At 32.7% G+C, this 25,251-nt stretch overlaps 2 protein-coding genes across 6 annotated transcripts in view; one reads left to right on the top strand and one right to left on the bottom strand.

The window, feature by feature from the left end:
• LOC111054027 (leucine-rich repeat and fibronectin type III domain-containing protein 1-like protein) overlaps positions 1 to 9,591 on the bottom strand; it is a 29,823-nt gene extending 20,232 nt beyond the window's left edge. For both annotated transcript variants that reach the window (XR_005570723.1, XM_022340990.2), the window contains exons 1-2: positions 9,264 to 9,591; positions 4,980 to 5,073 (exon numbers count right to left, since the gene is read on the bottom strand). The gene's annotated coding sequence lies outside the window, so the exon portion shown is untranslated. The remainder of the gene's footprint in view (positions 1 to 4,979; positions 5,074 to 9,263) is intronic.
• The window catches only part of LOC111054026 (rab3 GTPase-activating protein catalytic subunit), a 280,846-nt gene that overhangs the window by 38,728 nt on the left and 216,867 nt on the right, over positions 1 to 25,251 (top strand). The window lies entirely within an intron of this gene.

Below are 25,251 nucleotides of genomic sequence, written 5' to 3'. Positions count from 1 at the left end.
CTGAGTACAATACTCCACGAGAGTCAATTTTTCAATTTCTTGCAGTACATTCCAAATTTTTCTTTCTTCTAGAATTCAAATTAATAGTGTCTTATCCTTGAATGCTATATTCTTTTATGGTATTCCTAAATGTACATCAATCATCATTGAGATGAATTAGGCCTACTGTCTGGATACTATATTATTACATTAGTGTCATTTGCATTATAAATAAAATACTATTTTATTTCATACACAGTATTTGCATGGTATGAACTACAGTCGGTGACAAAAACAATAACCAAATAGAGTAGCTATTATACTACAAAGGACGTAAGTAATCTGCTCGAGTTGGAAAGCTGATGTTTTGAGGTTGCTCGACTGTCGATGTCGATAGGTCAGAGATGAATTGTGCAATCATTCTTTCGCGATGTGGGTGTGGTATCTCAGCATTCAATTTCTCAACGAAATTCATAGTCATCCAGCTCATATACGGATGCTGTTAACCGTAACCCATGACCTGACTGACTTAGTAACATAGTTCAATGTTGAATTAGTCAACAAGTTTGTGTAATGATCCATATTGTTGCTATATCTACCAATATCAATGATTGAGCCTTCAATAAGAAATCTCACTGATGAAGTTTTTTGATAACTCATTGGAACAGTGTATACAAACTTGTTGCTTTACCTCTTTGCTGAATAATATTATGGGAAGACAATAGTAACTTCTCTTAAAAGTCTGTACACTTCAGTAGATAAATTAGTTGAACGTGAATAGTGGTACATGGATGAGCATTATTATTGCCAAAACATCCATTATAATTAGTCTCTCTAGTGGAACTCAACTCCTCCTATTACTGAAGCTTCATTTGCTGTGAAATTGATAAAAATAATTCAATTAGTGAATGCTTGATGAATGTTATGATTAGAAATTGAAGCTACATAATTAAGTTGTTGCTATTGAATGCTAGAGTTCATTTACAGTACTTCATTGATGCTCGTGACATCAATATGAAGTGAATGTTTGTATCAGCTATCAAGTGTCAAGACCAGATTGGGTATTGTTCAGATGATTCATTCCAACTTGACTTTGGTTTGCCAGCACAGTGGCCCGTTATTTCACAGTTACTCTATTTGAAAGGACGCACTACTTGTAAAGAATCCCTTCTTACATTGTAATGAATGTAATTTCCTCTCAGAATAGATTTAATCTATGTTTGTTTGTTCCGGAAAAATTCACGATTGAACAAAGTAACTGTTTAGGTCGTATAACAATACATTTAATTTTGGTTCCCCCATTCTTCACTTTTGTAGTACAACTTTGTCTTCCCCAATTAACTCTTATTTTAACTTTAACGCACGACTCTTATTGTCAAGAACAGGAAGAGCCATCAAGTTCTTTGTAAGTTGATGATACTCTCCTGTTTTTCTCTCTTCCTTCCTCATTTAGAAAACTAAGATACAGTTTGATAAACTGTTACCGAAATTACGTTTTCGTGTTAGAATTTTGTAATTATCTTGGAATTAAATTTCATTTATGGAATAAAATCGCCACTTATTATGGGTTATTGTACAAGATATATTGTAATTCAGAGTATTCAACAAATAAATATGTATGGAAAAAAGAATTATCAATGAGTAAGAATTAACTCACTAAAGAATTCTCTAAATTAGTTTTGAATGTAATCTAAATGTACTAGAATTGAATCAAGATATCATATTGAACGTAAGTTAGATATTCTACGAAATTCATGCTACTGTACATGTGCCTGATATTTCAATGAATAATAGAGTTTCTATAACATGTTTCAATATTTGTCTTAGTTCATATCATAGGCTAATTATATTGAATTGAATTGATATGCAATATGAATGATGGAACCAAAAATTTGTAAATAAGAAAATAACTTAAATCAACTACATTTATAAATTTAAAAAAAACGTAATATTACTATCATAATCTTTTCCCATTCTGTCAAGTTTTTTTATTAAACTTGACATATTTGAGTTAGATAGTTATTTACTCTTGGTCTGCTTTTATGAGTGGATATATGCGATATACCTGAAATGTAAGTTTGAATATGTGTTTGAAATTTTGAAATAGAAGAATATTTTTTTTTGAATGCTTGCTATTTCATCCTTAATATTGTAGTTATTGCCTCATGAGATGAATTCCTACCCTGAGACACCATTTTTCAATCAAGCAAAAATTATCCAATGCATTAATTTATCTTTTTTTATATGTTGTTGCGTAGTGTCAACAACTATTTCAGTTTGGAAGCTTACTCCCCGCGAATACAAGATTCAAATTTTGCTTATTGTTAGTGTAATAATTTAGTTACTCAGAGTCGTACATAAAATTATTTATATATTGAAGCACATAATATTCATTTCAAATACGAACATTGATTGATTCTGGATGAGTAAAATAAAAAAATTGTTATTCTTCAATATCTTTCTAATCAATCATTTCAATGAGACTAGATGTGTAAATAAATTATAAATGTATTATTATCATTTTTATATTTCAGACTATGATTTCAATGTGTCCAGATGAGTAAAATAATATATATGCGCGCCAATTTCAATTGAAATTGTTATCTTTTCTAATTATGATAACAATGAGTCTATAATCCTTGATTCTCTCTTTCCCATGAAGGAAGGCAACCGGAGTCCATCTCCATTAGCATTCACGTAGGAATCATTGTGGTCCTGAGCATCAATTTCATTGTAGGTTTATCACAATTGAGAAACGACTGACTGCTGACTCCAAACATCAAGTTTAGTGTCAATAACATGGGTAAATGATTTCATATCTGATTCTATTGTCCGATAATCAAGTCGGTGGCTTTAAATTGACCTTTACGTATCGTTTATGTTAGATGGAATCCGCCAAGGATTAAACAAGACATTCATCTATATTTGCGTAATTATGTTCAATAATAGTATATGATATTTATCATATTTTCAGTTACACTATGAGCAGAAATGTTGTGGCATTTCTCCATATTACGATGAAATAAAAGCGATATCACTTTTATTTCATATTTTATTCATTTATACAATAAGTACATTATCAAAATGATAGGGAGAGGAAAATAAGGTAACCTTGTGCTACTTCCAAATTCAGATAACACATAGTCCGAAATAGGTTAAAAGTCTTGTAGTTCTTCAATTAACAAAATTTTCAGTCCTCAAGTATTTTCACAAAGCAGATTAATGTGTTATTCATCTCACACTAAAAAAAAACTGCTCCAATCCCTATAAAGAAATGCTTACAGTTAAAATTATACTACCCCATAAATGATTTTCTGTTCTGTTAAAAATAATCGAATTTATAAATTTCTACCATAAATTCTTATTTCAGTGGATAACAATACTCATATAGCCTTCTCAATTGGAATGATACATCAATTTTATTGTGAGAATAGTTCCTATTGCAGAATTAAAAGATGAAATCAAATAAAAATAAATATAATATTAGTGTGAGATGAATAACACATTAATCTGCTTTGTGAAAATACTTGAGGACTGAAAATTTTGTTAATTGAAGAACTACAAGACTTTTAGCCTATTTCGGACTATGTGTTATCTGAATTTGGAAGTAGCACAAGGTTACCTTATTTTTCCTCTCCCTATCATTTTGATAATGTGCTTATTGTATAAATGAATAAAATATGAAATAAAAGTGATATCGCTATCGAAATTTATAAATTCGATTATTTTTAACAGAACAGAAAATCATTTATGGGGTACGGTAGTATAATTTTAACTGTAAGCATTTCTTTATAGGGATTGGAGCAGTTTTTTTTGTGTGGTCGAGAAACTTCTTTATTATAACGTCCTCGGTTGACATCTTGCATTTTTCAGCAGACCATTCAACTTGAATAGAATAATTCCATGTTTTTCGTCTGTCCCGATATCTTGATTACCCCAAATACATAGACTTTTGTACTGAGTGAGCATACTCATTGAGTTGAATATTATGCATTTCATGGATTTGTAGGTAATGCAAATGCAGTGTAAATACCGCTCAATAAGAGTTGATGAATCGTTGCATACTAATACTGCCTCCACGTTTTTGTTTAAATATATTTTTTTTCCAATCTATTTTTAAATAAATTTCTATAGTCCTATGTTATCCAATCAACGTTTAGTTTACTATGCTAGGAAGTCTCTAAATCTCTTAGATGGCCTCCTAGGTTTTAAATGAATTTTTTTCTGACTGTGAACCTTTACAAGTCCTTTATCAAGAGAGTGGACTCGAGTAGGATTGAGGTTCGGAGATTGAACCGAGTGAGAACAGACAAACAATTAGGCACGCTACTGCCGTTACAGAGGCGTAGGATCGTTGATCTGGCCCCCGGAAGGCAATGATGTGGCCTTTGCAATAAACACAAAGTATTGGCTCCGTCTTTCATGCATGACTTTTGGCCACTACAATACGGTATGCAACGCGTGGAAAATCAATCTGCACAATGTGCGGGCCACCGTGTGACTTTATTCAACTTGTAATCGGGCATTCGACGTCTTCACATTGAAATGTTGCCCTGGAGGCGTAAACGTACTTTGAATGCAGGCTTGGAACTCGGGCTGTTGGCACTCGCATCACAATTCGACAATGTCATCGAACCTGCTGCATTCCTTCACAAATACTCCAGCCCATCTTTTCACATCTGAGACCATTGTCTCAGGCTTCAATGCAAATTTCTTATAGACATCATATCTCATTCGAGTATTTGGTAATAGTCTCTTCTTGCATTCATTTTACATTTCGTTCTCAGCTCGCCTACTGCATTTGTTTTATTGGAATATTCCTGATGATTACTAGATGGAATCAACTTCTTCCATTTGATTCAATTTTGTACATTTATTTTAAATTCGAAGAATGTTTGGATTTGGTTCGTCCCTGTCTGGTTTTTCTATTGCAAGTAATATGATAGTGCACTAACTTGGAGTTATCATTTGTAAATTCGGAAATTGTGTTGTGTACTCACTTATACGAGCTTGAAGGTCAGGGCTCGAGTATCTCTATGAGACCACATATATGCGAATGGATCAATTATGCAAATGGGCGCTGAGTCTTCTTTCCTGAAACAAATCAGTGATAATGATCAATTGAATGCTCAACTATAATTGAATTCGTCAAAATCACAATGAATTCAATTATAGCTAATGATGCAGTTTGTCCCTTGAAAAATCTCAGGACCATTGTGAAGCTTCATTTGCACTAGAAGCAAATTTGATTGATTTCAATCTTCTATCACTTTAATTATTTGTCAATCAATCCTAAATAAAAAATAATTTTTGCTAATCCAATTACTTACATGCTGGGCTAATTTTCCGGTTCTATTCTTGACAAGATGCTATCTTTTTTTAGAACGCATTATTCAATTATAAAAAATAATTTATTCACAAATTAGAACCACTTCTTGTTTTATGGAGGAACTTATCTATGAAATCTTTAACTATGAAATCTTACAAGATTTCAACATATTTAGCAACACCATTAGATGAATTGAATTACTAGTGGAAGTAGAATTATTATGAATGGAATATTCTGGAATTATAAAATTTATTCACATTCAACTCATTACTGTTACAGGCTGGCCTACTATTTAATTCAATCGTGTAGAGATAATGCAATGCATCTGACTTTAGAAATCGCTGGTAGTCCGAAATTGATAAGAGTGTGTTTTTGGGTCTGAGAATGTCACTGTCACCATCAACAGTCGAGTACAATCCAATGAGGAAGTAGAGCATTCGCTGTCAATGGCATAATTGGCTGGAATGGGAAAATAAACCTCCATCTTGTCTCTAGCGACGGAGAGAGGTCACGCTGGAAAATGCATTTTGCAGCTGAAAACTGTGTGCCGCTTTCCTATCAATTTGCTCCCGCATAATGTGCTCTGACATAGTTTCTGTGTGTGCGGGTCTCCTCATTTGCTCATGCTTTTAACCAAATTGCCTAATTGGATGACTGTTTTTGGATCAGAACCTGACTTATTGTAAGTTGTAGAAAGTATCTATAACATGTTATAGGTCATTGTTAGTTGAAGTAGGATATAAAAGTAAAGTATAAAATATGCTAGCATGAACTAGAATCTATGAGTATTCTAACTAATGTTGCACTAAAGCCAAACCATTCAAGCATAACGAAAAGTTTGAAATAATATTAAAAAGTGTGAAACATTCACCAAAAGTACATTTCACCCAATATTTTCGAAATTAATCTAGAACTTCGTAGCGAGAAACAGAGAATCCCACATTAGGAAGGATTTCCACACAAATATCATACAATTACATTTATTGTGTAATTTTTACCCAGATTCTGTTTCAGTTTTCCCTATTAAAAAAGAAAAAATAGGACACAAAAGTGGACACTATTGCTCAAATGGTTCTATGAAGCCCAGTACGGTGATGGCAATGAATGTCCATGTACCATAATACTAGGCCACGTGGGATTGTTTTTTGTTCCCACAAGCCGTCAGTTGCATTACTAGACAGGCCTATGTTGCGAAACAATCTGTGGGAGTAGTGGCCAGCTGTTTGTTTGCTTCTAATGCTCCTGTGATACCATTGTAACTGAACTTATTTGACCAAGAATCTAGGAAATGAATAGAGACAACCGACTACCCGAGTAATACAATTCTCATATTACTGTGCCGACTATGAGTCTCTGTTGCCTTGCGATCATGAAATAGCCAAGACCAACATTCTAGCGAACTATGCTCCACCATCACCATAGAAGCACTTCTACTTCAGTTGTCAACACTATTGTTGAGCAACAACAATACTGGCTACGTGAAAATTTGTCACCCAGAATGGAACTAAAGTATTGAGCTAATGTGATGTTGGAATCGTTCAGCATTTGACTTTTAAGATTTTAACTCTTGAATGCTTGAATGTAATGACGGGGAGTATGATGATGACAATGATGATGATTCTGGAGAGTTTGGAGATTCTGGTGGAGGTGATGATTCACCACCAGATCTCGATAGTGATTCCACTGGAGATAAATTATTTAGATATACTAGTGTTTCAGTTTATTGAAAATAAATTGTTATTATCAGTGAATGCTTAAGTTAGTTATTTATGACCTAGTTGAGTAAAAACGGAAGAAATATTGAATTTCAGGTATGCTAAAAGATGAAAAACAACAACTTTTTCCTATTAGAAGTCAAGTTTAACCCAACTTCTGTCACTTTCACAAAAACTCTTTCTGTCCAAAAATGATAACAAAAATATTCATTGAGATCTCCTTCAGATAAGAAGCATTAGAACATTTTCAAGATTTAAAAGAGAATTACATTGCCAACTTTCTACATTAGAACATTATAAGAATATTTACAATTATTTTTTTAATTGATGATCAAGTGTTAATAGATTTGGAGATTTGGCTTACCGTACTTGTTACTGACTGATCACCTAAAATTTGAATAGCGTTACTGATAATTTTCAAACATTCTGTAAAGGTGAAAAGGCTTAACAATTGATTATTTGAGCAATAGTGTCCACTTTTGTATCCTTTTTGTCGAAGAAGAATGTGTCCAGATGATGAACCTATTTTTAAAAAATGAATGATCCTTCTAGCTATTTGAACTGTCAGGATCTATGGAACACAATGTAATGCTTGTTTAGAAACTATCATTGTATACAATATGAAGCCACTCCTGAATCCCAGACTGCTCATTAGGTATTAATGAGTGGGCAGGAGGTGGGTGATGCTAGTTGGCGTCAACACATTCATTGTAATTGATCTTAGAAAACATTGAAATATTAACTTTGAATCTCTTTTTAATCTTTTCTGATGACCATCACCCTTCTGAAAAATATCGAATTCATTCATTATTATTTATATTTACATTTTCGAATGAGATTGCCTATATTTTTTCAAGAATTGAACCACTTGTGCATATTTACACAAAACTCCTCACAATAAGTGGTTCAAATGTGCTCAACTGCTCATAGTAGTTGGTAATGAAAACTTCAATGAATTTTTGTACAAATGTCTTATTATTCAACAGGATAATTGAAACACAGTGATTATACTAATTTTATTACCTCTACATCCTTGTTATAAGAGTGAATGTTATGTGATAAAAGTAAAAGTCTGAATTGAATCTTGCCACCACTTATAAATTAATCTGTGCGGAAACATTTATGATAATTTGATGTTTTGTGATACTACACACAGGCCTGTCTAGTAGAACCAGTACTGATGTTTGTGCATTCAAAGCACTCTACAAACAAGTTGATGGTTGCATCCACTTTTGAACCAGTTTTTACTTGCCTCAACATGTAATTAATAGGAATTCTGAACATCTTGGTGCCTGGATTCAAAATGTGGTGGCAGGTCTTGACTGCCTCTTCCCTCTTTATTGAAAAAATGAAATGAATAATATTAATCAATTCAATTTTGAATACTAGATGGGATTGTACCGAAATTTGATGATTTTTTATATTGAAAATTGAATGAAATTCGGTTAAAAATGATTCAATGATATTAATAAATTTAGTTTATATGAATTGAATATTTGATGGGATTGTAGGTACCGAACTTTGATACATTTTTAATTGAATAGTGAATAAAATTTGGTTATTGATGAGTTTAAGGATATTACACGTTATTCCAGACAGTTGAGCACAGCAACGACCGGAGCAGCGATAGCTGGATTGCTTCTCGAAGTTGGAAGATCCTTACTCTTATTGATAAAACTTATGTATTGGAATAGCTGAAGAAAGCTTGGTGTCCTATGCAGTTCCAATTACAGTAACACGATTCATTGATTGGAGTGTAGGCCTAACCAAACATGACAGCGACTCTCCAAAATACGTCATGGTAAAAAATGCGCAAATATCTTGATAATAATTGTTCTCTCTATTCTGCCTTATTTACTAGCAGGTAACCCGTGCTCCGCAAGGGTCTATTTTAAAACTTGACCTAATGAAATCTTGAATAATTGAAAATAGGCCTATAACCATCCTCGGTTAATTAAGAATCTCTATGCATAATTTCAAGTTAATCAGTCCATTAGTTCAGACGTGATGATGCGTCAATCATTACTTTCTTATCCCGTACGTGCATAAGCTAGTTCTTTTCTTTATTGTAGTATAGATTATTTTCTTTTTAATCTTAATTTTTGAAAAGTATTCTATTTTGATAATCTCTATTATCGTTACACCCCTCCGCTGAAAGTTTCATGTTTTATTCTTGGGGACCAATCTTATCAGTTATTACTGATGCTGGTTTGAAGATGAAAATGCGAAAGAAGATTTACCTGAATTACTTTACAGCTACACCAAGAAGTTGAATCTCAATCTGGGATCATCACAGATTCAAGACATTTCACCCTGTTTTGCACAGTATCAGTCGACAATGAGCTGGCTTCCAACTTGCAAATATTCATCTTTGGTCACTGCAATAATAAGGTTTCTTATGAAAGTTTCTGTAAAAGTCTTCCTACCATCCAAAGGGTGTTACACAGTTATATTTTGAAGTCTACAAATATTTGTACTAGTTGCCTTTATTGTCTTCTGCCCTGTCGCTGTGCAAAAAGTGAACTTGAACTTGTTGCGTCATCGCGAATGTTGGCCGGCGTCTACTGCAGTGATGGTGCGCACGTCCTCGCGATAACGGACTAAATGCCTGAACCGTTAATTTATTCACAGAGCTCACAAAATATCCGTGCGTTGAAAGGAAGCGGAGTCGACCAGAAGAGCATCGGCATCCAACAACCTGCTCGACTTATCACCGACCGACTGACTGCTCTGTGCTCTTCCAGTCTTGTCGCCTAGCTCTAACCACATAAGACACCTCACCAACTAACTGTTCTTCGGATATGCTCTCCTAGTTGTTTTATAGTCTTTACTAGTTGCATCAAGTTGGATGATTCACGTCTATGAACTACAAGTAGTACATTACATCCCATGAAACATTTCCAATGGATTCTCATTCTCTCTGACTTTTTTAATCATTCATCACTTCTCATCACATTCTTTACGTTACAATTATGTACTATATTTTATTTTGTTTACCTGATTCATGTAACGGGTCAATCCAAAAATTAATTCATGTACAAGTCTGAGTAAAATAAAGAGTTGAATAATGGAGTTACACTCCAATCACTATTCACTCTACCACTGAACTAAAGCTCTGATTTAATTCCTTTATTTTTCTAGATTTATTTTTGTTTATGTATGATGTTAATGATCGAATTTTCGTTTTTTATTTTGCAGGTACGTATTCAGCACAATAATGTCAGTCGCTCATGATGTCAGTAAGTTATTCTATGTAATTACATCATTTCAACATAACTGCAAATACCTAAAACATAATATTATTATTCGCTGATGCACAGTACTAATTTTCGCACACAAACAGCGTTGATACAGTAGTTAATTTTGGATAACCTTCCGATAGAACATAATATTATGATTCGCTGATGCACACTACTAATTTTCGCACACAAACAGCGTTGATACGTTAGTTATTTTTTGGAAACCCATTCTCAATCAACTGTTTGAAAATCGCTTTAATTTGGGAACTTATTTCTTCATAGGAAACAGATTTGTTGTCTAGCCACACTAGGCTTCAATACATGAAATCCGTGGCAACTATGTGGAAGACAGTTTTTTCTCAATTGAAATTTTCAAGAGAAAGTTGTAAATGTCTCATATGCAAATAAGGAGAGTGAAATCGCTTAGAACATTGAAAAAATTGCTCAAGTTTTTATCCTAGCCAATTAGTTACTTAGTGTTACTCAACTCATGTAAGTAAATCTACTACAACCGAGTAAAATGTTTATACGGTAACCAGTCACTGTCATCCCTCGTCTTTTAAACAAACATACACTTGACTCTCAATCTCCTATTCACCATGGGGATGATTAGAATAATTTTAGGTGATTACTTTATATTTATTTCTCAATTCTAGAGAAGTTCTTTATATACAATCAAATTAGTTGAGATGAACTTTTATAACAGATCCTTCACTGCAATACTCCTTCATATTCCTTAATTTTCCATTACCTCGGAATGCTAGGAACAGTACTAGAATCCCAACACACTAATATTGTAGAAAACCTATCCAGAAAAAACTTACATATAGGAATTAAGACCCTTTTCTCTATCTCCTTGAACAAACAAAATTATTATGAATATTCCTCCAATATTACAGATGTATAATCTGATTAAAATTCCAAAAATATTATGTTGTTCTATCTTCAAACTACGATGATACTTTTTAACGAGTTTGTTTGAGCAGTATTTGTTGGTTTGATACAAGCTGACAAGCTGCTAGTAATAAGCCACTAATTTTAGCAGCTCACTTTTTTATCGGGTGAAAATCTGCTATCTATGCCACCAAACAAGGAAAAGTGAATTATTGTAAGAAGATGGCGCAGCCAAAGAGAGCAAACACGCAGAAAGGTTCAAAAACCGCAAACGCTCTGTTTGCGACGGTAATTGCCACTGGAGCAGTGCTCTGCTGCTCTGCTGCTGCTGCCTCTGCTCTCCGATCTTGCCAGAACAAATAGCTGCTGTGGTCTATCTTCATCTCCATCTTCATATGATATGATACCGTTCCTTCATGGCCGATACCGTTGCGTTCATTTGCCTTGCAATCGACGGTGCGCTCAAATTTCCATAATCACACTATTTATAAGTTTTCGCTTCAAAGTAATTCAATCTTTTATCTATATAATATAATAATGGAAAGAACTGGCTTATACACGTACGGGATTGGACATTTACGAATGACGCATCATCAAGTCTGAACTACAGGACTGATTAAATATAAATTTTGCATATAGATTCTCAATTTACCGAGCATGGTTATAGGACTATTTTCAATTCTTCAAGATTCCAGTAGGCTAAGTTTTCAATTAGACCCTTGCGGAGCACGGGTTACCTGCTAGACTTGAATAATTCTCGAAATTAGAAATCAATGTATTTGCCACACTTGATAAAATTTTGAGATCCAGGTTCAATGAACCTGATGTAACAATCACACTTGCATCTGAATCTCTTGATTTTTTTTATTCCTATTAATTTATGAAATTTATTTATTTTTAATGGTTCATAAGTTCACTGTGTGTTTCGGATATATGGTTTTATCATTTTACTCAATGAAAAATGGAGTGTTTCCATAAATTCTAGTACTGTAGAAATTATCAAAATGTATTATTCATTATCTTGTTGGAAAACTATATATTCAGCTCATTTTAGTTACTCACTTTAGAAGTGACAATTTCACATTTCCAGAGAATACTGGAGGAAAAAGAAAATTGTAGATTGTAAAAGGCTAATCACTGGTTATAGGCTACTTCTTGTTACGTTCATTGACCATTTAGGTGAGTCATTTATCTGTTCAATCCCAATTGTCTTCTTCAATTCCCTTTCCTGAAAAGGAAACAAATTTTCTGGCAAATCCCTTCTCTTGGTCATCAGCTGTCCGCTCTCTTATCAAATAACTTTCAATTGTCTTTCCATCCATTTATTGCATTGCATTGCATCATACAATCACATCTACAAAACATTTACTGAATAACTGACTTTTCATTCAAGAGACTTTTAACCCTTTTTTCTGTTTTATAAACTATTAATTAAAATGCATTGTAATACCTAGACTGTGAACAAGAATCGCATTATCACTGAAGGTACTGATGCTCAGTTTATTACTTGAAAATATAATATTTTAAGATAACATTTTGAAAACTCATGATGGATACTATTTGCTATATTCCTTGTTTTACGATCTTCTGGGCTCAACTTTTTCTATGAGCTTAAAGAAACATAGAAGTTTCATGAAGAAGTTCACCCATAAAGTGGTGAACAACTTTTTTCATCAATCAGTTGAAGTTTTTTAATTCATAATGCATCGAAGCCCCCCTAGGATTTTATAGTTGTATCTTATATGGAACTTTTTTTATATAATAACTATAATTTATCAAGATATCTTCATCAAAATGTCTCACATTGAATCACTCGTATCGAGAATAATTTTTCAATGAATACAGAAAGATTAAAACGATCCTCATCGAAATGATGAATGGCTTTGTAGACTGTATAAACGTATTTAATCACTTATTTTCTTTCGTTAATGTTGTGTAACTTTTTTTTGACAACATTTCAAGTCTCTTCAATTCACTTATTTTCATCACTGACAAAATTGGTCCATCTACTGTAGCCCCATCACTAAGTAATATTGCATTGAATCATATACAAAGGAATTCGTGTAAACACCGTTGCGCTTGTTTAAAAATAGATAGTCTCATAAAATATATTATTATTTGTCTATTATCAGCTCTTGGAGAGTTGAAGAATTGATACATTATTAGTCCCTAAATCGATTTTAAACCTGACTTCTTTGTCAATTCCAATTATAATTTTCAAATGAGATGTCAAGTGCATTGACAAGCAATTTTACACTGAGAGTTAAACTAGAATTTGTGATTAGGTTTTCTTAAGTGTAGGTTGAATGTTATTTTGTAACATCGATTGACATCGAGACATAATCCCTTGGCAGTGTCTGCCTGTGATGACCGTCACTTTTCCTCACGTAAAAGTTACAGCAATTTATCCATCACTTCCTCAGCCTTCACAAAGAATGAGCGATTACTACATGTGAAAGTAAATGATTCAGTTCATATCAACACTATTTCTTTCTCCGATTTCAGTTGCAGGTATGTTGAAAGTGAAGACCTTCAAAACAGCTTTCATTCTCTAAATATTTTCAGCTCATCTGCCACATCCAAATTGGTCAATTGATATTTTGAATCTTCAAACTCTGATAGATCTAACTTAGTATCAATAATTTTTTGAATTGATGGATGAAATATAATTAAGTCTTATGTGATAAAAGATGGAAAAGCGAAAGAGGAATCCATTAATTAATTACTCTTATATAATATAATGAAGTTATTATAAATATCAAGGGGTATTTTCAATGATAGAATAATTAAAACAAAAGTAGAAATATACAAGTAATCGAATCAAAAAAGTACTATAACATTTTTTTTAATTTCCGTAATAAAGTCATATACAATAAAATATGAAGACCCCAGCTACTGCGAAATGTTACTGAGCGTCTTAAATCTTCATAAAATAATTTACTTCCTAACTAATATAGTTTACACTGATTCAAAAAGTATAAATAACCTTGTCTGCAACTCCACTTTATACTTTTTACACACAGATGTTATTTAAAAACTAAGGTGTGAGATCTGGCATCATCTACCACTAAGAACAGTTCTTCCTAATTACTTAAAGGTCAATTGTTCTCCACCAACTCCTCAATAATTTTCAAACTATCTTTTCTTTTGCTTGTTTCATAAGGCCTTACGCGTCTTCATGAGCGAAACTGCATCAAAACATTGACCCACATCTCATGTTGAACATTCATCATTTTTCACATACTTGACTTGATTCTCATCAGCATTGTTTCAAGACGATTATGTTATGCTGTCTAAACTTTACGATTAAAGATAGTAATTGTAACCTGTTTGTTTTTGAAGAATTTTTTTCAAGGCTTTTCATGTGGTTAACATTCATAATTATTCTAATAAAACATATAGATATTAGAATACAATGACTCCCTTTATTTTCCGTAGAGAGCGAAGTTAGGTCTTTCTTACACTCAACTCTCATAATATTAGCAATTCCCCATCTATCATTGCTAAAAGTAGTGCTTTTTCACTTTAAAAGTGTTTTTTAAGTTCAATGTTGAATTAATAGTGGAAAGGAATGGATACACAATAATATAGATTATATTTTATGGAAATCTTATTTTAGCTTGAAGCTTGAGAATGATGTATCTCCTCTTTTTCATTCACAGGAATTGATTTTTTTAAATAATTAATGAATATAAAAATCACGCGCTCTTTACCGTTCTTGCCAATTTGATTAGCATTTAATAATCTTTCAAAATAATAGTATATTATTGATATATAACAAATTAATAGCACAACTTATCTTCTCTTATCATAATCTATCATTTACAGATTATTAATCTCCTCCATTTGATGTGACAAATCATCCTTTTTCGTCATTGACAAATATATTATTATATCCAGATACAATGTTCTATAACACTTCCGTCATCTCATAAAAAATGGTGTGGAACAAAATGTTATTGGCTTGTAATAATGCCCGCAAAATTCTCCATACATCCAGCCTACGTGTACCTTTGATAAATTGAATCAGACTCCTGAAATGAATCAATTTCTGATGTGAAACGTGCATAACAAACTGGGAAAATTTCTTAGAGCTTGTGCAAATAAATGATGATCGAATCATAATAGTGAAGCAGGGCATTATTGTCACGTTTACTCCGCTAGTGCCGATTGACCGCAACAGTAGGCCTCCGCCATGCCGCCAACCTGCAATAACACCGTTAACCAGAACCGATAGTGGTTTTTTGTTACCTTTTCGCGGCAGGAAGAACTTGTGGATTATCGTTGTAACGTCTTTGTGAAATAATCTCAACCAACTTGTGCATCAACATAGTGCTCTTACAATGACTGATTGATTGCTTCACTGCGTGTGTAAAATGAAGCGTAACTTGAGTGATCGTGTGCTGTTATTGCTGTGATAGTGATACACATTCTCCAGCCTTTTGGGCCAATATGTGCATATTGAGTGACTGATTCCTTGAAGAATATGATTAATATTTATCGATTATGAATTTTTAGTTTTCTTGGTGGTGTTCCATTCAACCCAGACTCTTAAGATGCCATGGTAGTAGTTTTATTGGAAAGTGATCTAATCTTGAGAAAAATAATAACTTTCAAAGCATCAAATTTTAGTACTGTATTCTCATTTAGCTCAAATCTCATTCTTCTTCAGTGAATTTTGTGGCAATCACTTGGCAAATTGACCAGCTCTACCGCTTCATCACTAGCTTTACCGTCTACCTAGAAATTTCGTGTACCTAAATACTTTCTTTATTTATTGGATCCGGAAAACAAATGCAATATTTAGGAATTTATATTTCATATTTTAGTTGAGTTATTGGTTATTGTTAAACATAAACTAGCCTTATTTTATTGTATATTGCATTTTGTAGTGTATGATTTTTTGAAAATGTTCCTTTCATATTCCAAATCCCATCTCAGTAATTCAATCATGATCCATGGAGGAAATTTTGAATATTATTTTATTGTTAGAGTACACATCAATTACTAGGTTAGTCTAATACCGACACATAGACTCTATAGTGGTATGCTGCACGATATTTTAAGGCTGTGCAAAGGCTAAATGAAAAAGTTTTTTCTGGAAAACATTTTTTTCTGATCATTACTTTTTGAGATATGAGCGCCTGAAGTTTAAATTTTTGGGACAGAACGTCTCAAATTCGGTAAGAGATATAAATCTCTCCATGAGATTTAGAGGATGGATTCTTAATGGTATTGTTGATCTAGTAAAACAAAAATTTTCTGAAAATATCAATTTTTAAGTTAGTTATTCAATTTACTAAAAATAACTTTTAGTTGAGTTATTTTTGGTAAATTGAATAACTAACTTAAAAATTGATATTTTTAGAAAATGGACTTTTTTCCATATTGTATACGTTTTTTTTCATGTTTAATAAATACCTCTGACATGGGCTACATGACAGAGAAATAAACAAAAATAAATAAATCTAAGGATGCTATACTATCATTGAGTCTAATCCTCTCAAGTGGGTAACTTCATATTACCTACATTAATTGTAGCCATAATATAAATTGCATGATTTAGAACTCGAATTTATCCAGTCAATACTTGAAGCTCTCAAATTAATGAGCCATTCTAAAGTAATTTTCTAAATACTGTTATCTCCTGAATAACTGATGCACTTGAGCGTCTTATTAGAGCCGATCAAATCATTCTGGAGATTAGTTTTGAATGAAAGTGTTACTGGTAGGTGCAGAATACAGCAATTGGCGAAAGTAAATTAGGGTCATTCAGTTAGTTGGTCTTTAGAACAGTTTTTACTCCTATTATCCGATAGTATAGTCCGTGAAAGTGTGATCATAAGTGCGTAACGCTGAATGGTGGCGGTAGCAGCATAGCATAGCATAGGCATTACTGAACTGTGTGTATGGAAATGGTAGACCAAACAAGGCGTTGTAATTGAAAATATCAGGCCATTTAGTAATAGGCGGGCTCGGACATTATGTTTTCTGTTCTGATGGGGCCCATTACACGTCTTCTTGACAGGCCTGCCTATTAGATGCGCGCGTCTTCACATTCCACTCGGAGCGATTTCGGATCTCACCTCTCACTTTTTAATCCTCTGATTATCATTATACTGACGAAATTATTCGAGGACCTTGTACATTTTGGAAAATGATTTCCTTCATAATTCATCTTGTAAAAAAGTGTATTTATATTATATTTTCAATGGTAACATTAACGGCATAGTTAATGGTGATTATGAATATATCATTAGAAGATTATAGGAAAGTATTTGGAAAGAAATTAAGCATTCATCTGATTTTATCAGAGAAACCTTGCAGTTACATATTTGGAACTGAATTCAAGCTCTTTCATAATTTGAATGTGATAAGAATTTAACTTCTGCATTCAATGTTTCCAAGTGGATGAGGTGGAGAGACAGAGTGTAGGCTGATTTGCGGGAGGGGTATTGATGACATGGGAAGGAGATAGACAGGATTTTGTGGAGGAGACGGTTGAAAGTGGGAAATGCCGACCCCATATGAGTGGGATAACGCTTAGAAAAGAAGAAAAATGCAAAATTTCAAATACAGGACCTCCTAAATACCGGACCTGAGCATACAAACAAGATGGCCACCAAACATGGTGGACTAACTTACTGCCATCAGCTAGGTTCCAGCTCTCTCTAATAACTTATTACTGTTCAAAATCATTTTTAAGAATTTAAATAAGGTTTAGTTTAATTAATTCAATTACGGTTTATCAAATAAGTAATTATTTGATAGGGTAACTGGAGTTTATTTATTCTCATGCACTTAGAATTCAAGTGCAATTCACATGCACATAGCTCATAATTAGCCTATCGTTATTTTATTCTAGCCTATGAATTCAATGTTCTCAATTTTCGCGACTTTGCTTGCTGGGGCAACTGATTATTATTCTTCATTTTGCAATAATTGTTCAGAAATATATTGCTCAATACCTTCACACACGATTTAATTGTGTTGTAAGAAGGTGGATTTGGAAAAATTGTAGGGAAGGCACCATCACATAGTTTTACTTTTTTTCTTGGAACAGTCACATAAGAACCATCTTCACACAAAAACTTGTCTTCTTTAATAATGTCTGATGCTCTAAAATAATTGATATACACAGCCGAATTGTTGGTGACTTAATCTTTCTACACCTTATCCATTTTTTCCTCAGCTCTTTATCTTTGGGAAAAGTAAATATTGTCAACAAGGGGGTTTTTCTATAATATAGTTCGATTTACACCCAGGGACACAACAACTTCTAGACATGTTCAATTAAAACTGTTGATAGGCCTACTCATTGTAGCATGTTGTTATAAAGCTAAATGTTGAGTTACAGATGATAAACAAAAATTAATCTAGGCTACGGTTGAATATTATAAAATTATTGTTGATTAAAACACTTTGAACACTGAATACACTTCGAACACTCAACACTCACTATACATTTTGAATTCTTAAAACTTTACTATTCACAATTTGAATTTATCAATCACTTACTAAAAACTTTGAGTACCGTACTAAAAAAATCTTATTTGAATCTATATTGCATATTAAATAATTATAAAATGATAATTGATCAATTATAAAACTCGTAAATATTATAAAGCCCCTGACATTTGTAAACAAACTTTACTTGACTAAATACTAAAAACTGATAACATATCAGTGTCAGCTGAGTTGAGATTTGAGACCCCACCAAATATTGGCGCCATTTTACCTAAATTTTCACTCAGGCGCAGGACCGGTATTTAGGAGGTCCTGGTTGATATCAATTTGAAAGTGAATTTCAATGAAGGGCATTAATAAATTTCATTTATAATTTAATATGACATATTGATTATGAAGGAGAAGTATCTGATTCTTTCTCAAAAATATAATGTATTAATATTTCATATTGTTAGATGTCCCAAGGTATTGATTCTAAAAATAATAAACTTATATAACCTTTCAGAAGGGGACAGTCAGGTGATTCAACAGTCTTTTACAATAACTCATGACAAAAATCTTCCTATCTGAAAAAATGATGAATGCATTTCTTCATCTGCAAAAATTTGTGTTGTTTTCTAGTGGAATACTTAATTTTTGAAGCATAACGCTACTTCTGAATATTTTGAACAAAGATTTCCTCCCCTAACCATAACAAATACAATACACATGTAAGAGGGAAAAATAAATGGCTCATTACTTTAGAGAAATTTGTAAATTTATCCTCCTTATAATAATTGAATTACATTAATACAAGTTATTATAAAGTTGTTGATGTAGCCTACACTTTTTATTCTGTTCTGTAACACTTTCTCCCCATGAGTATCTTGTAAGTGATTGCTGATGAGTTTATCATGATCAATCGGTGCAGTGCAACTTTGGTTGGTGGCGGCAACCACCGGAAACCCTGGAACACTTTCTGCGCTATGAACGTCTAATTGGTCGTTAGGCTATTACTTAGAAGAAAGAGAAAATAAAAGGCAACAAGAGAGAAACGCCTCTCCTTTTATGAAAACGAACGCCTCCAAATGATGACGCCAGGCTGTGGGTTCCGGACAGTTGTCTCCTGTCGCTCATCCTAGAGATGGACTTGATCTCCATCGACTAGATATTATGACAATTAGGCTTCCTTCCATCTTCTTACCTATTGTGTCCTGGCTTTCCCTTTTAAGACCCCTCCAGTCCAACTTTACACTCTTTTAGCATCTCACTTGTTTTTATATGGTCCCAATTTGATAGTTTTTTTCTATGAAAAATAGTTATTTGTAAAACCATTGATAATACTGAGGTAAGCGAGCCACTACTATAAGCCACAAGAACTACTTATTTGAAGTAATCTCGATCCCAAATTAACAATTTCTGTTCTACAAATGTTACAGAACCGTGCTATCTTGATTGAATGCCACATCATCTATATTAACTTTGTAAAATCGAATTACATCATACTAGTATAATTTTCAAATTAAAATACAGTGCAGCTTATCAATCTTTCATTATTACACTATGCAGGTGTACAAACGTTTACTCTATTGTTATTACTATATTACCACTAAACAGTTGAATAAACGGTTCCATTCGTATCAACTTGTAATATTGTCTTGTAATCATTTTACGGTGAAGTTTGTTTTCCTATTAAGATTGAATACAAACAAATATTGCAATATAGGTGCACACAATGAATATTATTAATATTGTTTCAATGTAACTATTGATTTCTGGTTGCTCATTTATATGTTTTTTGTTTCTTTGTCCCATTTGTTCTAATGGAAGAATTATTCCAAGCAATTAATGGAGCTCGTTTCGATTACAGCGAAACGGATTTCTGTGAAATGCATTTTCAATGTTCAATTACATTGACCTGCACAAACTATATCGAGTAACGGTGACCCACATTCTTCCACCCACTCTTTTATTACACCTGTGAATCACAAGCATCTGCTTTTTCTCACGACATACTGACGTAGTTCATTAAATCGATCACACTTCCTTCTCGATTATAAGTAAGATATAAATTCATAATAAAAAATTGTTACATAGCATGCATATGTTATTGCTATTTAACGTAATATTATATTCTGTACATATCTACATACATCCTATACTATTAAACGAGCAACTTCTGTTTATATGTTCAGATGTTTATATGTTTGTATTTCACCGGATCTCGAAAACGGCTCTAACGATTCTCACGAAATTCAGAACATAGTAGTTTTATAATATGAAGATTTGATTGCACTAGGTCTCATCCCTGGGAAAACTCGCTGAAGGACATTAAAAGGATAATTATTATTTATCCTTGGGAAAACAGCTGATAATAATTATTTCGTCGTCTGATGGAAGTGAGTGAGCGAGTTCATGTGTGTGGGACTGTGTCAAAATTATGACTCAGCTGTTGAACTTTTGTAATCATTGAATCAGGTACTTAGTGCCGGTTGCAAAAAAGCCGGGTTATTTTAAATCCTGATTAATTCCAGTAGATCCATCTTTCTAAAATGGTCTTCTCTGATTTGGTTCACGTGAAGTTAAATAGGATTAAAATTTTACCGGCTTTTGTGCAACTGGGCATTTGTAAGGGAAAATATTACAATTCTCTTGATTTAACCATGCTCATGATAAAAATCAGGATTTCGTTGTTTGCTCACAGAATGTATTATATTAATTTGAATTGTGCCTTCTCCATACGAGTCAGAGGTAACACAATTTGAGTTTCAGATATTGATGTTTTTCAATGAAGTTTCATAATATATTATGTGTCCGACTCCTTCATCTTATCCTTATTTTGTGAAAAATGAAGATTCAAAATTTCTTTTCATAGATTTTCTTGCGTTTTATCTTGTTTCATCACTCTTTATAATTTAAATACTTGATAATGGAATGAATATCATCAGATCACGTGAACAAAAAAAAATAAAAGGGTGGGCCCACCTGAGATACTATATGATAACTCCTGATAAGTTGAAAATTTTCAAGCTGAAAGTAGATTAATTTGTTGCACATTCGGTTCAAATATTAACAAATGTTACCAAATATCACCAATATTATCTATCATATATAGTGAGAACGAATTACTCTGAAGCTTTCTACTCTTACTGAACATGAAGAGGCAATACCAAGCCAGAATCGCAGTTCCGTTTAAATCATTATTATAAGAGCTTTCAAATTGATGCTATGTAAATATTTAAATATGGATGTCATCCCCATCTCACAATTTCCCTATTATCCTTATCCTGATTCAGAATAAAGTAGTTGATCTCTATAATTACAAAAATCAATGTACAGTAGCTATAATAAATAGTGAAAATAACAAAATTTCTAGTAATAATGCAACTTTTTCTAGGTACGAATTTTAAGGCTCATATAATGACTTTTTCTCAATCACAGGCAGAAATACCAATGATCACAATAATAGTAATTCAATGGAAATTGTTTCTATTGTACATTGTTCGACGTAAGATAAGCTACATCTTTAAGGTAATCAACGTATTTAGGATTATCATGTTTATGAATGAAAGCGAGTCTGTGATAGGAAATTAGTCAAACTGAAATATAAACATTATATACAATGCATATTTCTGATCAACTATAATTACAAATGATAGTATCAAGCCGAAATGAATTGAGCAATTGCATTTCAAAGTTACTATCCACTGTTCAAATCGCACTGTGATTCCCTTTTACTTCCAAATGGATTGAATTACTCTTCAACGTAACAATTATTGTAAAAAAGCCAGTGGAATGTGAACGTCATCCAAATAGCATTTGAATTTCAATTTTCAGATCATGAAATTCATAAAAAACTAATTCTTGAGAGAATAGTGATGAATTGCAAACAGTGCAAGTAACATTGATACAAAGCGATACAATGAAAATCAACATCGATTATTTAATACTGGACTTTCAAATTTATATTACCGTTAATTTATATTATTTATAAAGCTTATAAAATGTAAAACCAACATTTTAAATTTTCTCTACTGGAGCAAAACATCAATAGAAAATAAAGAAGATCCCATTATAAGCATAATATACTTGTGTACTAGAATTCACTTGAACTAACTCATCACTTCAACCCTTCAATGATCACAATGAACTAGAATGGTATAAAACCATGAAATTGATAATCAGGTACATTTTTCAAAAGCTCACCCAACTTAATCTGTGAATGCTAAGTGATAAAAAATCATGTTCAATAGATTTAATTGAATGCTTCAATAGAAAATGATCTATTCTTTTGGTGCCCTAATCAAATCAATTTCAATCAACATTAATCGACACAAAGAAAAGCTTCTGCCAACCTTGTGTAATGAATGACAAGATGCGAGTGGAGGTGAAAAATCGATATGTTAACAAAAATAATAGAAGATGATTAATCATCTTTCAATTATTAATCTTATACGGTAGGGTACTTTGTGGTTAAATGTGAAACATTTGTGAAAATTTGAATATTAACAGTAGAAAACAGCAAACACTGCACGCTATGATTTTTCAGGAAATGCCACTGTAATCTATGATTTATCTCAGTTTTTGACATTCATAACTTATGATAAATTCTAGCATAGAATTATGATCATACATACATATTTTAAATATGTAATAGTATGACTATTTATTTTATCGGTTGCAAACAATATCTTTGTCTGTCATAGAATGCATGATTTAGCACATATATAACAACAAAATGATTTTAGAGAATTTAGAGAATAAAAATGTGAAAAATTAGTTTCATCGAATGTCAAAACAATAGACAAAATTGATTGTTTCGAGTGCCATAGTGTGAATAGATGCAACTTAGAAGCAGTACCGTAGGCCTACTACTGTATTTTACTGTTTACTATGGTGAAGAGTCAGCCACGCCGTACCGCGTCGACTGTTTCCCCTTCCACAGCATCAAATCAAATCGCAAATAAATAACAATATACATCAATGGATTCGCAATGAATGTGGCTACAATAATTATTCGTCTAATTTCCTTTAGATTATTTGCTTCGAAGTTAATCGGAGAAAACAAAAATGAAATCGAAAAACCCCTAAATTTTTACATATATATTATTTTATCAAGGAAACTGTTCGATTTATTGAGGAAATGGATACGACTAATATTTTAGTCCATAATGTAACGAATCGAATGACATATGATAGATTTTTTTCCGATCAATGGTTACAGAGATATTGATTTCCAGTTTGCTGTTTAATATGGCTGAGAGTCAGCCGCGCCGTTCCGCGTCGAATGTTTCCCCTTCCACGGCGTCAAATCGAATCGCAAATACATAACAATATACATCAATGGATTTGCAATGAGAGTGGCTACATTAATTATTCGGCTCATTTTCCTTCAAGAGCACTTGTTTCGAAGTTAATCGAAGAAAACAAAAAAATCAATCACAAACCCCCTAAATTTTTACATATATATTATTTTATCAAGAAAACTGTCAAATTTAATGGAAAAATAAATATAACTATATTGTAGTCCATAATGTAACAATTGAATTACATTAATACAAGTTATTATAAACTTGTTGATGTAGCCTACACTTTTTATTCTGTTCTGTAACACTTTCTCCCCATGAGTATCTTGTAAGTGATTGCTGATGAGTTTATCATGATCAATCGGTGCAGTGCAACTTTGGTTGGTGGCGGCAACCACCGGAAACCCTGGAACACTTTCTGCGCTATGAACGTCTAATTGGTCGTTAGGCTATTACTTAGAAGAAAGAGAAAATAAAAGGCAACAAGAGAGAAACGCCTCTCCTTTTATGAAAACGAACGCCACCAAATGATGACGCCAGGCTGTGGGTTCCGGACAGTTGTCTCCTGTCGCTCATCCTAGAGATGGACTTGATCTCCATCGACTAGATATTATGACAATTAGGCTTCCTTCCATCTTCTTACCTATTGTGTCCTGGCTTTCCCTTTTAAGACCCCTCCAGTCCAACTTTACACTCTTTTAGCATCTCACTTGTTTTTATATGGTCCCAATTTGATAGTTTTTTTCTATGAAAAATAGTTATTTGTAAAACCATTGATAATACTGAGGTAAGCGAGCCACTACTATAAGCCACAAGAACTACTTATTTGAAGTAATCTCGATCCCAAATTAACAATTTCTGTTCTACAAATGTTACAGAACCGTGCTATCTTGATTGAATGCCACATCATCTATATTAACTTTGTAAAATCGAATTACATCATACTAGTATAATTTTCAAATTAAAATACAGTGCAGCTTATCAATCTTTCATTATTACACTATGCAGGTGTACAAACGTTTACTCTATTGTTATTACTATATTACCACTAAACAGTTGAATAAACGGTTCCATTCGTATCAACTTGTAATATTGTCTTGTAATCATTTTACGGTGAAGTTTGTTTTCCTATTAAGATTGAATACAAACAAATATTGCAATATAGGTGCACACAATGAATATTATTAATATTGTTTCAATGTAACTATTGATTTCTGGTTGCTCATTTATATGTTTTTTGTTTCTTTGTCCCATTTGTTCTAATGGAAGAATTATTCCAAGCAATTAATGGAGCTCGTTTCGATTACAGCGAAACGGATTTCTGTGAAATGCATTTTCAATGT

Source organism: Nilaparvata lugens, chromosome 3, assembly GCF_014356525.2.
Source record: "Nilaparvata lugens isolate BPH chromosome 3, ASM1435652v1, whole genome shotgun sequence".
Classification (NCBI taxonomy): domain Eukaryota; kingdom Metazoa; phylum Arthropoda; class Insecta; order Hemiptera; family Delphacidae; genus Nilaparvata; species Nilaparvata lugens.
The sequence above is the reverse complement of the archived record's forward strand: the minus strand, read 5'-3'. Positions and strand labels throughout refer to the sequence as shown.